We start from the raw sequence: 18,256 nt of genomic DNA, 5'->3' as shown, positions 1-18,256 counted from the left end.
CACACAGACGGTACACACACGTTACACACACCCACGCACAGTACACCCACACGCACAGTACACACACACAGTACACACACAAATGCACAGTACACACACGCACAGTACACACACACACACGCACGGTACACACACGCACGTTACACACACACATGCACGTTACACGCACACGCACGGTACACACACATGCACGGTACACACACACTCACGGTACACACACGCACGGTACACACGCACACATACGCACACGCACGGCACGCACACACACACATGGTACACACACGCACGGTACACACACACACTGTACACACACACACGGCACACACACACACGCACGGTACTCACACACACTCACAGTACACACACACAGTACACACACACAGTACACACACACGGTACACACACACGCACAGTAGACACACACAGTACACACACACACGCACAGTACACATACACGCAGTATATACACACACAAACGCACAGTACACACACGCACAGTACACACACAGTACACACACACACGCACGGTACACACACACACTGTACACACACACACGGCACACACACACACGCACGGTACTCACACACACTCACAGTACACACACACAGTACACACACACAGTACACACACACGGTACACACACACGCACAGTAGACACACACAGTACACACACACACGCACAGTACACATACACGCAGTATATACACACACAAACGCACAGTACACACACGCACAGTACACACACAGTACACACACACACGCACGGTACACACACGCACGTTACACACACACACACGCACGGCACGCACACACACGCATGGTACACACACGCACGGTACACACACACTGTACACACACACACACGCACGGCACACACACACACGCACGGTACTCACACACACTCACAGTACACACACACAGTACACACACACACGGTACACACACACATGCACGTTACACGCACGGTACACACACACACGCACGGTACACACACACTCACGGTACACACACGCACGGTACACACGCACACATACACACACGCACGGCACGCACACACACGCATGGTACACACACGCACGGTACACACACACACACACTGTACACACACACACACGCACAGCACACACACACACGCACGGTACTCACACACACTCACAGTACACACACACAGTACACACACACGGTACACACACACACACGGTACACACACACGCACAGTAGACACACACAGTACACACACGCACAGTACACACACACAGCACCTGCCCCGAGCACCTTAACAGACTGTTGGGGCAGGTGCTGTTAGCGAGCACCTGCCCTGACAACCTTAACAGACTGTTGGGGCAGGTGCTGTTAGCGGGCACCTGCCCCGAGCACCTTAACAGACTGTTGGGGCAGGCGCTGTTAGCGGGCACCTGCCCCGAGCACCTGAACAGACTGTCGGGGCAGGTGCTGTTAGCGAGCACCTGTGCAGGCCAGCACGGCTTGGTGAATGAGCTATTGTGTGTGTGTGCGAACTTGAGAGGGTGGGTAGGTGGTTTTGTGAGTGATTGATTTGTATAAATAAATATTCTGATGAATTTGCAACTTGGTATCTGAATTCAATATTTGGACGGCAGAACGTGTATTTACATTCGTATTCATGTGTGTCATGTATGAAGTGTATTTGTTGGGGTGTGTGTGTGCGCACCTTCTACCAACAGTCTGTTCAGAAGGGTGCGCGAGGCGCGTGCTAGTGGTTCGTGTGCTGGGCTCCTCTCTGATTCGTGCGCCAAGGAGCACGTGACGTGCCGTGCCGTCAGCCAAATAGCCGCGTTCTTGCGACGCTCAAGATTCCCGAAGAATGACCTCGTACGAGAAGATTGCACAGAAAGACATTGACATGGTGAGTGGAGTGAGTGTTGCTGTGTGTGTGTAGATTCCCGTGTGGGGAGTCGGCAGGATTAGCGCGAATTTATATTCCAGTTGTTGAGTTGTTTGTTTAAGTCATGGGCCTCCTCTACATCCAATCAGACTCAAAACGATTACAGCATCTGATTCAACGTGTTAAAACATTACCAATGTGGAGACCTCCCCTTGAAGGCATCAGCATAGGGGAGACAAAGGTGGCCAGGCGCGGTGTGCCGTGCTGGTCTTCAGCACAGCTCTGGCCCAAGGCTACCAGGCGGGGATCTTCGTCTCTGCAGCTGTACGTGAGGAGCGTGCTTAGTGGCACGCTTCACAACTTTTTTTTTCCTCCGCCCCCGGTTCCCTCCCTTTTGACTCCGGATTCTAAGAAGCCTGTGAGGTCCTCATCCACAGCCACTTGGGCCGAAGCGGTCGCGGTCTACGAGGCGAACCAAGGGTACTGAACATCTGTGAGAACGAGCTTTATAGTTCATCGTATTCCTCCAGTGTGAATATTGATTGAGATTCTGATTCTGACCAAAGGCAAGGACAGAAACCCCCCCCCCCCCCCGTGTAGCCGTAACAGACTTGGGGCAGGTGCTCATCGCGAGTAACCAATCAACACCCACCACTCAACTTGCTTCAGTGGGAAACAACTTTGACGTGCCCGCCCTTGCTCGACAGTAAACAATGATTTAATAGCGACGACGAGTACATTCATATGTAGAGTGACGCACCTTGAATGACGACATTCAAGGTGCGTCACTCTTTGGCCTGTGGCCGCACCTCCCAGCAATTTGCCTCTTTGGTTTTTCCTCTTAAAAACCTGGCGAGTTGCTATCTCTTAAACAAGTAATTTGGCAAGGATAGTCTCGCTAACAATAAGTAAATCAATGGTAAACGAGCGCTAATTTAATGGTGGCTTTCAGACAGCATGCATTAATTTTTCGTCTCCCCCCTCCTCTTTTCCGAACATACATGGACTCGTCCTTCTAAACCAGGGGTGTCCAAACTACGGCCCGCAGCAAATTCTGAAAATATAATAGAATATGGGCCGCACAAGAAGCTTGAGCTCAACTCTGTTGCACTTCTCAGTTTCAACACTAGATGGAGCCAGCCACTGAAAACCGTGCTTCTCCACTAAACAAAATTAAGCAAAGAAAAACTTTTACCGCGAGTCACCAGAAATGGCAGCACCGAAGAAACGCAAAATAGCAAGTGAGAGTAGAAGATTTCAAACACGGTGGGAAAATGAATATTTTTTCAAAGAAATCAACGGAAAGTGTGTCTGTTTGATTTGCAATGAAGATGTTGCTGTGATGAAAGAGTATAATGTCCGTCGGCACTATGAGACCAAACATCAGAGCTACACATCGTACACTGGTGCCGAACGAACACAGAAAGTCAAGCAAATGGCGGCTAGCCTGCAAGCTCAACAACAATTTTTTTCGTGCTAACAAAATACAGGAAAATGCCACAACAGCAAGCTATGAAGTCACTAAACTTATTGCCCAGCACGGCAAACCGTTCTCAGACGGGGATTTCATAAAGCAGTGCCTCATCAAAGTCACAGAAATAATGTGCCCGGAAAAAGTGCAGGATTTCAACAGCGTGAGCTTATCCAGAAATACAGTGGTGCGGAGAATCGAGGACTTGTCAGCTAACTTGAAACTTCAGCTGAGAGACAAAGCTTGTGCTTTTGATTTTTACTCGATAGCATGCGACGAGAGCACAGATGCCACAGACACCGCGCAGCTGTTAATTGTTTTGCGGGGAGTAGATGATAATTTTTGCTGTACGGAGGAACTGCTTGATATGATGAGCCTAAAAGGCACAACGACGGGTAGAGATATTTTTGAAGCTGTGTCAGAGGCAGTTGAAAAGATGGGGCTTAAATGGGACAAGCTCTGTGGAGTAACAACGGATGGAGCTCCGGCCATGACGGCCGAGCGCAAAGGAATGGCATCGATGGTGTGCGCCAAGGTAAAAGAGAGCGGAGGTGAGGCTGTTAGGATGCACTGTATAATCCACCAAGAAGCACTGTGTGCCAAGACTGTCCAGCTGGGCGATGTGATGAACACTTGTAAAAACTGTCAACATAATTCGAGCTAGAGGACTGTACCACAGAGAATTTCAAGCTTTCCTATCTGATGTGGATGCTGAATACGGGGATGTACTCTACCACTCTGATGTGCGCTGGCTCAGCCACGGCTCTCTGCTGCAGCAGTTTTATTCGCTGAGATCAGAAATCGACCAGTTTTTGAAAGAGAAGGGCCGACCTCTTCATGAACTGAGTGACCCTCTGTGGCTGGCAGACCTGGCATTTTTAGTTGATCTTACTCATCATCTGAATACACTGAACAAGAACCTACAAGGCAAAGAACAGCTGGTGCCACACCTGCATGCGCACATGAAAGCCTTCTGTGTAAAGCTACGCCTGTTTGAGAGACAACTACGAAGCTTTAATGCTGCACACTTCCCTGCGCTGTCTGAAATCAAGTCTGCTTTTCCAAAGGCCGACCTTTCTGCTAAAAAGGAGAAATGTGTCTGTGATTGTACCTCTCGTGACAGAATTCAACCAGCGTTTCCAATATTTTTCTGTCATTGAAAAACAAATCAAGCTGTTCTCGACCCCCTTCCTGGTGGATGCAGAATAAGTGGAAGAGAGTCTGCAGTTAGAACTGATTGAAATGCAATGTGATGATTCTCTGAAGAGTCAACATCAGCTTCTCTCCCTCCCTGACTTCTATCAGAGTTTGGATAATGCCAAGTTTCCTCTGATGAGACACCATGCAAAAAGAATGAGCCTGTTCGGCTCAACATACATATGTGAACAAACATATTCTCTGTTAAATAAGAACAAAGCAGACTGAGAACCAGAATGACTGATAGCCATCTCTGTGAAGTCCTTCGTGTCTCAACCACCAAACTTTCTCCTGACATGTCAGCCATCCTTCAATCCAACGGACAGCATCACTGCTCCCACTGAGTGCAATGTTCTTCACATTATGGGTGAGTTAGAAATACACACAGTATTCATGTGTCAATGTCACCTCTAGTGTGTGGCCCGGCCTTTTGTTTATTTTTCTGTATTTGGCCCTCACTAAAAAAACTTTGGACACCCCTGGTGTAGTGTATAGTAGTGTAGTGTATAGTGGAGTGTATAGTGTAGTGTATAGTTTAGTATACTAGTTATCACGTGACTAGTGTAGCTAGCCAGGTGGTGACCACACTCGTGCGTGCATCTCCACTCATCCGTGTTTACAAGTAAGCGCTCGTGTGTGTATGTGCACCCGCGTGTTTGTTCGTGTCTGTATGTACGCACACTGTTGCACATGGTTCGCTCGTGTGGGTGTGTAGTGGAACGCACTGCTCATGAAAACGTTGCCTCGTTACGCGGTAAATGATGCGGCACAACAGGAGGGAACTGCAGGGATGAGGCTCTCCGCTCTTGGTGCCGTGAATTAAAACAGCGCCAGGGTGGAGCGTCCCGTCCCTACAGCTCGTAGCTGTGACGGAGCGAGAGTGATCAGCGGACAGCCACCATGGTTGCCAGGTAAGCGGAGACTTCACCCGGAACTCGCCTCCACACGTGTTCCCCTTGAACGTTGTCGCAATAAACGTACAATCAGGAATGTTTAAAATATCAGACCTTTGTTGTTCTGCAAGAATATTAACGCTCAAACTCGTATCGAACTCTTCATGAATTCACTTGGTCAAACAGTTCAGGTACTCGGCAAAGCATTTCACCACCCGGTATGCAACAGTTAAACAATCTACTCCAAATCAACACCGAAATGTAAAATTATCATCCACCATTGATTTCCACATCGATGGAAGCCATTTGCCATGACGTCCAAGCCATTAAACACCGGAACAACAAACGTGCCATTCAAGTACATCTTGAAACCCATTATCTGAAGTACTTTGTATTAAACAATAACTAAATAAAAGAAACACTTTTACAATATTGAGCGAAGTTATAGTCACGGACTTTTTCCAACTTTAGCACAACAGCACCACAAAAGCTCAGATATGTGGTTCATAATAAATGAATCAATCTGATTGAAATCATCAACTGGCCAAACACTTTTCGATTTCAACATCACCTTATAAAAGAATAACATTTTAAATATGTTGTTTTATTTTTTACCTACGTGACTTTACCGAATAGAACCAAAGAGTATGGATCCTTGCAGTCACGAAAGCTTCAAATCTAGAAATAAGCGCGCAACTTTATCTGTGATGAGCGCTGCACTTTCCATTGTTTTCATGCAGGGGGCGCTGCAAACCTACGCACCCCCTGCATGGACGACGGAAGCGCAGGGACAGACGTTCGATTACGTTGGAATCGATCTGCAGACGGCGGTCTTCTCGCACGGCCAGCTCCGTGTCGCCTTATCTCGATCCCGCAATCCCAAACAGGTGAAGGGCCGCATCGAACCGAACCCCCGGCAAGGCCGTCTACTTAACGTTGAGAGAAAATTCACTCGGAATGTCCTTTTCAATGAAGTCTTCCAGATGTAAATTGATACAAGCTTTTAATGAAGAAATAAAATAATCTAATTCAAAACACAACACAATTCAAAGATGTTTCATTTTATAACTTCAAAACGGAGCATGGGGTGCTTGCGTGAATGCGTCCTTTGTGTGCAAATGTTGTGACTTTCCTGGCCTGAAGGCCGTCAATGTGTTGGACCATTAATTGGTGCACAGCGTCTCAACAACAGCAGTGGGGTTTCCTTCGAACATCCAGACGTGAATCAGCAAGGAGCATTTCTAGTCCTAGTTAGACAAAATCTACGTCAACACGTAAGACAAAACTACAATTCGTGTTGTAGAGAATGTACCTCCTCCTATACGTGTAACTTTCAAGTGGTATGCCTTGTAACTGATGAATGATCTGAGTGTGCTACCTATTTCAAAGACAATGAGCTGCTCCAGATGCTTCGTGGAACACAAAAACACCGTTTGACCTGTATCACAAGAACAACGGGTCTCACCTGAGTTCTCTGTACAGGTTACTTCCAAACAGACACGCTTTGTCCTAACATCACTTATTCAATGTTTGACCCTTACAGATCAAATGTTACAAGTATGCACAAAATCAGACAAGTATTCATTCTAAATTATTGACAGGCATATTAACAAAATTGGATTACTTCAGTGAAATATCCTGCATCACGTTACATCGTATTAACAAGAAGCTTTTAAAAAAAATGCACAGTCTGCTTCACAGTGTATGTAAAACATACTATCGTGTCATTCAAAACGAGTAGGCCATTGCATGCTGGCGTCTGAGTGAAAATGTAGCAAATTCTAAACATTACCTACAAACAACACAACTGAGATTACACATCAATCATCGCCCCCTACGGACAGGCTCTTGTCCACATGCAGGCCGGTGCAGGGCCACCACCTTGTGCCACACAGGGGCAGCTGCTACTTGGGGATGCTCTTTCAGTGTTTCAGGCGAGGTACGACACAGAACTCCGAGTTGCTGAGACGATTAAGCAAGCACCATGTAAAATAAATTATTATGATTACATAGTGAATGCTTGGGAGCTTATTGGCTCTTGCTCCTGGTTAGAGATCTACCCAACCCATGGGCCCACAAAGTGTTCAACTTCACATTCTTGTCATTAAAGGCCTGTGACAAAGGTGTATCTATTGTAGCGACATCGTCTCTGGCTTACACATCTACCAGGTCTCCACTTGACTTTGTATTGTCTAGGAGCAAGTCCACCCGCACCTCCACTTCCACAAACTGCTGGGAGTTGCCTCGCTCTGCCTCAGTCAGAATTCTCCTCCTGCTTCACGATGTGAAGGTCCCATTTTGGAGTTGGATCTTCATCTTCACATTTTACCTTCACTTCTTCGCTCATCACTTCTTCACATTTCACCATCACCTCTTCATATTTCACCTCGATACCTTTAAAAGTGTCCAAGCTGGGATTTTCGTCCGGTTCTTGTTTCATGAGGGATGGGCTCATTGCGGCACTTTGACTTTCACAAGCTGATCTCAGACTCCGACTCCGCTCCTTGTGGATCTTCCGATGCTTTTGTGTTCTCTGGTGTCTTCGAAGATTTGATGAATCTGCAAACGGCTTCCTGCACAGAGTACACCTGAAGGGTTTCTCTCCTGTGTGTGTTCTCTGGTGTTTTACAAGAGCAGATGACTGTGCAAACGCCTTCACGCACACACTGCACTTGAAGGGTTTCTCTCTCGTGTGTGTTCTCTGGTGTACTTCAAGATTTGATGAACGTTCAAACGCCTTCCCGCACAGAGTGCACCTGAAAGGTTTCTCTCCCGTGTGTGTTCTCTGGTGTTTTTTAAGAGCAGATGACCGTGAAAATGCCTTCCCACAAACACTGCACTTGAAGGGTTTCTCTCCCGTGTGTGTTCTCTGGTGTGTTACAAGATTACATGACTGTGTAAACGCCATCCCGCACATCGTGCACTTGAAGGGTTTCTCTCCCGTGTGTGTTCTCTGGTGTGTTACAAGATTACATGACTGTGCAAACGCCTTCCCACACACACTGCACCTGAAGGGTTTCTCTCCCGTGTGTGTTCTCTGGTGGGTCTCAAGAACTGATGGCCATGCACATGCCTTGTCACACACAGTGCACTTGAAGGGTTTCTCTCCTGTGTGAGTTCTCTGGTGCCGTGTCAAATTTCCAGTCCGATCCGTGCTGTATGCACGCTGGTCGCATTGTTGACTTGTCGTACCGAGCTGCGCTGAGTGCCTTTGCTCCATCAGACCAATTCTGCAGAGGAAGCGTCAGCTGCAGACAGAAAAAAAAGAATATCCACACCATCTACACGTCAGGCACAGAGGAATGCACACGAGACTTACACGTCTATACTTATTAATATATTCATGATGTAATGAAAAGTTTCCCAAATTCATCAGATTTGATGAACGTGCAAACGCCTTCCCGCACAGAGTGCACCTGAAGGGTTTCTCTCCACGGGCTGCTATGGCACACAGTGAGAGGGAAAATGTCATTAATCTGCCTGGAAGCCTTCATATCTTTAAGATGAATGTTAACCCAAAACTCTAAGCACACAATTTTGGCTGACTACAAAAGGAATACTCCGACTACACAATCCGCAAAGCCATCACTCCAGTCATGAAGAAGGATCCTCTTGTGGAGCCACTCAAAACCATCACCTTACCCTACATTGCAGGGGTCACTAAAAAGATCTCCAAAATCCTGAATAAACACAAGATCCAGGTCCGATTCAACACAGTACACAAAATCCATGATTTAGTTCCATCTGTAAAAGATGCTCTTCCAGACATACAGTACCCGGGCGTTTACAAACTAAAGTGCCTCTGTGGTAGTAGCTACATTGGAGAAACCAAAAGACATATCTCGGACCGCATCCGCGAACATAAAGCAGACTTGAAACACGGTAAGACGAACTCCTCTGCCGTGGCAGATCACTGTTACAATTCAGTGGGCTCACATGACATTGACTTCTCCAAGACGGAGGTTCTTTGCAAACCAACTGGCTACCATGAGAGATTCGTTCATGAGGCCATTCACATATACAAGCACAGAGACAATTTCAACCGAGAAGATGGATTCAGGCTTAGTAACCACTGGAAAGATGTGTTAAATCATTTCTGTTCTTAATTAATAGTAATTTTACGATGACCTTCAGACCGCAGCTCTTTCGCCAGCATTGCCTCTTAATACCTCTCACACCACGGTTAATGGTATGGTTTACAACATGGAGTATACTAGGGCTTCGCAGCTGTCTCTCTCCCCCTCCTCTGTTCCGACCATGGACGAACTCGTCCGTCTGAACGGGGCCCGTAGCTATCCGTGGTACGGAAATTTGAGGGTAAGAATCCACCCATTTTTTCGCCATATAGCATTGTGATATATAACGACTTATGGTTGGTAGCTTAGCTGATTGGAGAATATAGAGTTTATTGATAACATGAAGGTAATTTATATTTTAGTTTTTATTGGTTCACTATATAGTACTGTGAATAGCTCAATGCTAAATTCGCCTAGTTATTTCAATGCTAAATTCTCCTGTTTTGATTTGTACTAAGTGCCTCGGTGAATGTGTATGCTCTGACTTCAACGTAACTATTTCTGTAGCAGTTACAAGCGAATGCCTTAATTTAGCTATTTCAATGCTAAATTCTATGCTAATTCCTTTTAACAATGGGTGCCTCTGCGGAGGTGTATGCTTTAACTTTTAACATAGCTATTTCTGTGACCAGTCACAAGCTAATCATTCAGCCTTTTCAATGCTAAATTTTATGCTAATTCCTTCGTCAAGGCTCTTTGTTCCTCTCACACAGCTTAAAAGCCGTGATCTGAACGTGGCTCTCTCACTCCAGCGCTGTCCTACCAGACAGTCTCGCTCTCTTCACCTGATGAAGGCCGCTTGTGTTGTGGCCGAAACGTCGTGAGAATATTATTGTGTTATTTTATTTTATCAATTTATTATTTTATTCTCATTCTACGTGACTTTACCGAAAGAACCAAAGAAGATGAATCATTGCAGTCACGAAAGCTTTAAATCGAAATTTAACCGCCTCTACGGGGAGGGATTCCACACATCCTTAAGATCATTCAACAGACTTCGGGATAAGAAGGCTCAACTAATCGAGTCTCTCACCTTTCTGAAGAGATGCCGCGACTCTAAGGTAATACCAACCGCATTTACACTAACCTCTGCTGTTGCAACTTCTCTTAATGCAAAACGAATTCTAGCTAGAACTAGCTTCGCTCTTATCTCGGAAAAAATCAGACTTACACGCACCGAACTCGATCAGTTAGACAAGACACTCTACAAATCACACTTAAAATTGACAGCAACAATGTCTACATCGGATTGGGAACATGTAGACAATATGACTACCTCTTCGGCTGCCACTATGTCGAACAAATGTAGGGACAATTTGATTTCCAAATTCAATCACCTCTCCAGCAAAAAATCGGATCCACACACCGAAAAGATAGACGTCAACAAAGTCGTAATTAATCGCAGTAACAGTTCCATTTCTGATGGTCTGAAATCCGTTTTAGCTAAAGGTCTAAACTTTGCTGTCACACCGAGACACTTACCGGTTAATGATATCATTGCCCATGTCGACGTTGCACTCAAGGGCTTGAGTCACATCTCTGCAGACGTAGCAAGATCTGAAATCGCTGCAACCCTCAAAAACGCTAAGTTGCCACCTAGCAACATCAGCAAAGACGAACGTTTTGAATTATCTCAATTAAAAAAGAGGGATGATATTGTCGTTCTCTCAGCCGACAAAGGCAATGCCACTGTCATCATGGACAAAACAGAATATAACAACAAAATTCAAGAACTACTCAACGATGGCAGCTATACAAAAATAAAAAGAGATCCCACCAACAGCCTGGTCACCAAAACGAACAAAATTATCTCTGATTCAACAGCATTAATTGATGAGAACAAACAGTTCTTGTTGAAACCCTCTGCTGCCAGACCACCAAGATTATATGGCCTTCCAAAGATACACAAAGAAGATACACCCCTTCGTCCCATCGTCTCTACTATCAGCTCCCCCACCTACAAACTGGCACGTTTTCTGGCTGATATACTGCGACCTTCCACTGGAAAAACCACCTCTGCGGTACTAAATTCTACTCACCTGGTATCGACAATCAAAGACATTTCCCTGTCCCCAAACGACCTGCTTGTCAGTTTTGATGTGGTGTCCTTGTTCACCAAAGTCCCGGTACCTGACACCATCGCTATCATTGAAGACCTGGTTCATCAAGGACTGCATACTGATGTACCCCCCCTGGTGAGACATTGCTTAACCAACAAATACTTCACCTGGAATGGAACTTTCTACAAACAAACTGAGGGCACCCCAATGGGCTCCCCCCTATCTCCGGTTGTAGCCAACGTATTCATGGAAAAATTTGAAACTGACGCCATCCAGACTGCCACTCTACGCCCGACCTTATGGAAGAGGTACGTTGATGACACCTTTGTCATCTGGCCACATGGCCAGCCTGCTCTAGACCAATTCCGCGACCACATCAATTCCATACACCCAGCCATCAGATTTACCATGGAGGTCGAAAAAGATGGCAAACTACCCTTTCTGGATGTCTTAATTAAAAGGAGACATGATGGTTCAATGAGCCACTCTGTCTACAGGAAAGCTACCCATACAGATGCTTACTTGAAACCGGATTCCCACCACCATCCATCCCAGAAGAACTGCCTCATCAAGACTCTATACCATAGAGCCCAATGCATTTCCGACCAGGAACACATTACCAGTGAACTCAAGCACGTACACCAGGCTCTCAGGGCTAATGGCTACTCCGACTACACAATCCGCAAAGCCATCACTCCAGTCATGAAGAAGGATCCTCTTGTGGAGCCACTCAAAACCATCACCTTACCCTACATTGCAGGGGTCACTAAAAAGATCTCCAAAATCCTGAATAAACACAAGATCCAGGTCCGATTCAACACAATACACAAAATCCGTGATTTAGTTCCATCTGTAAAAGATGCTCTTCCAGACATACAGTACCCGGGCGTTTACAAACTAAAGTGCCTCTGTGGTAGTAGCTACATTGGAGAAACCAAAAGACATATCTCGGACCGCATCCGCGAACATAAAGCAGACTTGAAACACGGTAAGACGAACTCCTCTGCCGTGGCAGATCACTGTTACAATTCAGTGGGCTCACATGACATTGACTTCTCCAAGACGGAGGTTCTTTGCAAACCAACTGGCTACCATGAGAGATTCGTTCATGAGGCCATTCACATATACAAGCACAGAGACAATTTCAACCGAGAAGATGGATTCAGGCTTAGTAACCACTGGAAAGATGTGTTAAATCATTTCTGTTCTTAATTAATTGTAATTTTACGATGACCTTCAGACCGCAGCTCTTTCGCCAGCATTGCCTCTTAATACCTCTCACACCACGGTTAATGGTATGGTTTACAACATGGAGCATACTAGGGCTTCGCAGCTGTCTCTCTCCCCCTCCTCTGTTCCGACCATGGACGAACTCGTCCGTCTGAACGGGGCCCGTAGCTATCCGTGGTACGGAAATTTGAGGGTAAGAATCCACCCATTTTTTCGCCATATAGCATTGTGATATATAACGACTTATGGTTGGTAGCTTAGCTGATTGGAGAATATAGAGTTTATTGATAACATGAAGGTAATTTATAGTTTAGTTTTTATTCGTTCACTATATAGTACTGTGAATAGCTCAATGCTAAATTCGCCTAGTTATTTCAATGCTAAATTCTCCTGTTTTGATTTGTACTAAGTGCCTCGGTGAATGTGTATGCTCTGACTTCAACGTAACTATTTCTGTAGCAGTTACAAGCGAATGCCTTAATTTAGCTATTTCAATGCTAAATTCTATGCTAATTCCTTTTAACAATGGGTGCCTCTGCGGAGGTGTATGCTTTCACTTTTAACATAGCTATTTCTGTGACCAGTCACAAGCTAATCATTCAGCCTTTTCAATGCTAAATTTTATGCTAATTCCTTCGTCAAGGCTCTTTGTTCCTCTCACACAGCTTAAAAGCCGTGATCTGAACGTGGCTCTCTCACTCCAGCGCTGTCCTACCAGACAGTCTCGCTCTCTTCACCTGATGAAGGCCGCTTGTGTTGTGGCCGAAACGTCGTGAGAATATTATTGTGTTATTTTATTTTATCAATTTATTATTTTATTCTCATTCTACGTGACTTTACCGAAAGAACCAAAGAAGATGAATACTATTGCTGTTATGCAGAAATGCATTAATTAATGTTCAATCGCAACTTAGAGGTGTAAATCCAGGCTATGTCCTTGAATGCTGGGGTTGAACAGTTCTGACTTCAGCTGAATGTGTGTGCTGTTAACTTCTTGTTTCCATTCGTATAAAGAGTTCCAGAGGAAAACAAAAATAAACTATTGTTTTGATATAACCTCCATGTTTAACAGAGTTAATAGACTTTACTGCAAACACAAACTTGACACTATCACACACTGCCATGAGTAAACAGGTGGTGGTGGTGTGACCAGAACCATGCCTGGCCACCTTCATCTGCTCAGCATTAATTCTTCCTCACTCCACCAAGTAATGAATCGAGGATCAATCAACATAGCCGAGGCTATCCGTGTCTCTGTCTCTCTCTCCCCGTGGTGAAGGTGTTCCCCTCCACACATTCAGAGTCAACAGCGGCACGCGCTTAGCGTCTTTGACCGATAGCTACATTGATACACGTATTGTTGGTTCTTTCAGTAAAGTCACGTAGATAGAAAATAAAAATAACAGATTAAATTCAATAAGATAAAGACCACTTGTGTTGCGATCGAAAAGTCGTGGGTTTATTGTTTTATTTTTATTTTTTTCATGTATTTTTATTATTTAATTTTCTATCTACGTGACTTTTCCGAAAGAACCAAGAATATTAATTTCTGCAGTCACCAAAGTTTAAAGTTAAAACATTCACACACGTTGACAAAGCCTAACCTTGTGTTGTTGTGGGCAGGTCGCTTCTGATAACAAGAGCGGTATAGCAGCTCAAGCGGGCTTGGCCTGGTGAAAAAAATAAAAACAGCGTGAATATTTACAAAGTGGCGAGCCGGGTGAAGACAAATTAAACTTAAGCGAGATAATTAAAGTGAATGCAATCAGGCGAGGGCAAGAGGCAAGGCCCCGCGTGGCTAGGCCCCGCGTTGTAAAGTTCCAACCTGGACATCGATTCCCATGCTCGCTGCTACTCAACTGACATCCCTGAGAGAGAGAGCGAGGCTCTACCTTGGTAAACAACAACAACCACCACCATGAGAATTTCTCACCTCGGATTTCAGTGCAAGCGCGGATCGGCAGCCTCCTCTTACTTCGCGACGTCACGCGGGTAAACAGGTAACATGACGTCACTTCCAGGGTAAGAGACACGCCCTTCCCATGAGCGGCTCTGTAACAGAATTAATTATGTTAATGAGCCTAGCCCATATGTCGAGGGATGGGGCGTGGCTGCTGAACGCCTCGCAATCAACTCTCGACGGCCTCAACGGCTACATTATGTTAATGAACCGCCAGTCACTGGGCGAAGCTTTGCCCAAATAAGGATTGCCACTGGATTAATATCGGCAGTGACCCAAGCGGAGGTGACGTCACGCTCAAGAGCGCCGTGGACGGGGTTGGGGGAGTGTGAATACCTTGGTGACATGACGTCACTAGCGAGGTACACCTCCCGCTGGCACTTCATGCCGATGAGGTCATGGGGATGGAGTTTAAGTTGATTTAGATTCATTTTCCATTGCCCCCTCCCTTGAGTGCGTGAACTCAGCAACAACAACGTGGACATTATTGTGTATACGTACACACTGTGTACACTTTGAGGCCACGTGAAGCGTCAAAGGCTCGCTGGAAGGAAGAAGTCGCGTGACAGACTCAGCAGTTGCGATGGGTTAACCGACGGATGGCTATCGATTAGAAATCACATATCCCCGAGTCTCACCTGTGAGTGGCACCACCTGACGCTGTTGTGGATCCCCACGTGGCTCGGAGCCTCAAAAGCTCCGTGACTTCCGGGTGGTGATACAAAGACAAAGGTCCCCCGTGTAGCCTTAACAGACTGTTGGGGCAAGTGCTGTTAGCAAGTAGCAGCACCACCTATGAAGGCCGGAAGGGTACACGAGGGGGTGGGTGGCCAGCACCGCGCCCGACCGCCTTTGTCTCCCCAGTAATGATGTTTGCACATCACACCGGGTACTCTCTTGAGGCTGAGTCGACCTAGGGGAGGCCCAGAACCGGTTCAAATAATCGTCACTGGGTGTTGGCTGTGAGCGGGAATCAAACTCGGGTCGTTATGTTGGTAGAGCAGCGCACTAACCACACACACACACAGACATACACACACACACAGACACACACACAGACACACACACACAGACACACACAGACATACACACAGACGCACACACAGACACATACATACACACATACACACAGACACATACGTACACACAGACACACACACACACACAGACACACACACAGACACACACACACAGACACACATACACACACAGACACACATACACACACACAGACACACACACATACATACACACAGACACACACACACAGACACACACACACAGACACACACACACATACAAACACACACACATACATACACACAGACACACACTCATACATACACACAGACACACACAGACACATACACAGACACACACAGACACACACACATACATACACACATACACACAGACACATACATACACACACACATACACACAGACACACACACAGACACACAGACACACACACATACATACACACAGACACACACACATACATACACACAGACACACACACACAGACACACACACAGACACACACACATACACACAGACACACACACATACACACACACATACACACAGACACACACAGACACACACACATACACACACATACACACAGACACATACGTACACACAGACACACACACACCCAGACACACACACACACATACACACATACACACAACAACAACAACAACCGCCATTCGCCACTAAGTGGCGGTGACGTCACCACGACGCTTGTGCCAGGCTATGTGCACCCTGAGGCCACGTGAAGTGTCGACCGCCCGCTGGCAGGTCACGGGGCAGACCCAGGTGCCACGGGTCGACTGACTGAGATGACTGGCTGATGCACCACCTGTGCCCCCTACTGTGCCAATCTGCTGTGCTTTAGCCACCCGGCGCTCCGCTCGTTGTTCTGAGCGTCGCTCCTCCGCCCTCCGTTGTTGTTGGAGGGCGACTACCTCTAACTGCCCAGTAGCATTCTTCACGAGCCTCCTCCACAGAGGCCGATCTTGGCACTGCTGGTACCAGTCATCGGCAAGTCCACTCAGCTCCACGTCCTCCTGTACCACATCACTCCATCTCTTCTCTAGCCCGTGCCGCGCCCGCTTAGCCCCCTCAATCCAGCCAAACAAAAGCTGTTTCGGCATGCGGTGGCTGGGCATGCGGGCTACATGACCCAGCCATCGCAGCCTTGCCTGCCGGAGGAGCTCACCGATGGGACCCTGCCCAGATCTTTCAAGGATTTGTGAGCTCCTCACACAATCCAGTCTGGTTAAACCCAGGATGGATCGTAGGCAGGCCAGCCTAAATGTTTCTAACCGGCGAAGATGTTCCATTAGGGGGGTCCACGTTTCGCAAGCGTAAAGAAGGGAGGGAATGACCGTGGCCGAGAAAACCTGAAGCTTATTGCGGAGCGACAGACCAGGTAGCTTCCACACAGCGTTACGCAACCGATGAAAAGATATTGCCGCTCGACTGATTCAGAGTGAGACCTCTGCTGTTAAACTGGAGCCAGTCATAAGCACACTGCCCAGGTATGGGAAACTCTCCACTCTCTCCACAACTGCCCCATCACCGATTGGGAGTTGTGGGGGTGGAGTGTCACACACACAGACACACATACACACACAGACACACACACACAGACACACACACACATACAAACACACACACATACATACACACAGACACACACTCATACATACACACAGACACACACAGACACACACAGACACACATACACACACACAGACACACACAGACACACACACATACATACACACAGACACAGACACACAGACACACACACACACATACAAACACACACAGACACACACACATACATACACACATATACACAGACACATAAATACACACACACATACACACAGACACACACACATACATACACACACACAGACACACAGACACACACAGACACACACAGACACACACACATACATACACACAGACACACACATACACACAGACACATACACAGCGCGCTAACCACTACACAACAATGCGTTACGCTTACACACACACACAGACACACACACAGACACACAGACAAACACACACACAGATACACACACATACAACAACAACAACAACCGCCATTCGCCACTAAGTGGCGGTGACGTCACCACGACGCTTGTGCCAGGCTATGTGCACCCTGAGGCCACGTGAAGTGTCGAACGCCCGCTGGCAGGAGGTCACGGGGCAGACCCAGGTGCCACGGGTCGACTGACTGAGATGACTGGCTGATGCACCACCTGTGCCCCCTACTGTGCCAACCTGCTGTGCTTTAGCCACCCGGCGCTCCGCTCGCTGTTGTGAGCGTCGCTCCTCCGCCCTCCGTTGTTGTTGGAGGGCGACTGCCTCCAACTGCCCAGTAGCATCCTTCACGAGCCTCCTCCACAGAGGCCGATCTTGACACCGCTGGTACCAGTCATCGGCAAGTCCACTCAGCTCCACGTCCTCCTGTAC

The sequence above is a fragment of the Petromyzon marinus genome, unplaced genomic scaffold (genome assembly GCF_048934315.1).
Source record: "Petromyzon marinus isolate PM22_M1 ecotype Great Lakes invasive population unplaced genomic scaffold, UKy_Petmar_22M1.pri1.0 PM_G_Scaffold_6, whole genome shotgun sequence".
NCBI lineage: Eukaryota > Metazoa > Chordata > Hyperoartia > Petromyzontiformes > Petromyzontidae > Petromyzon > Petromyzon marinus.
Note: the sequence above shows the minus strand (reverse complement) of the source record.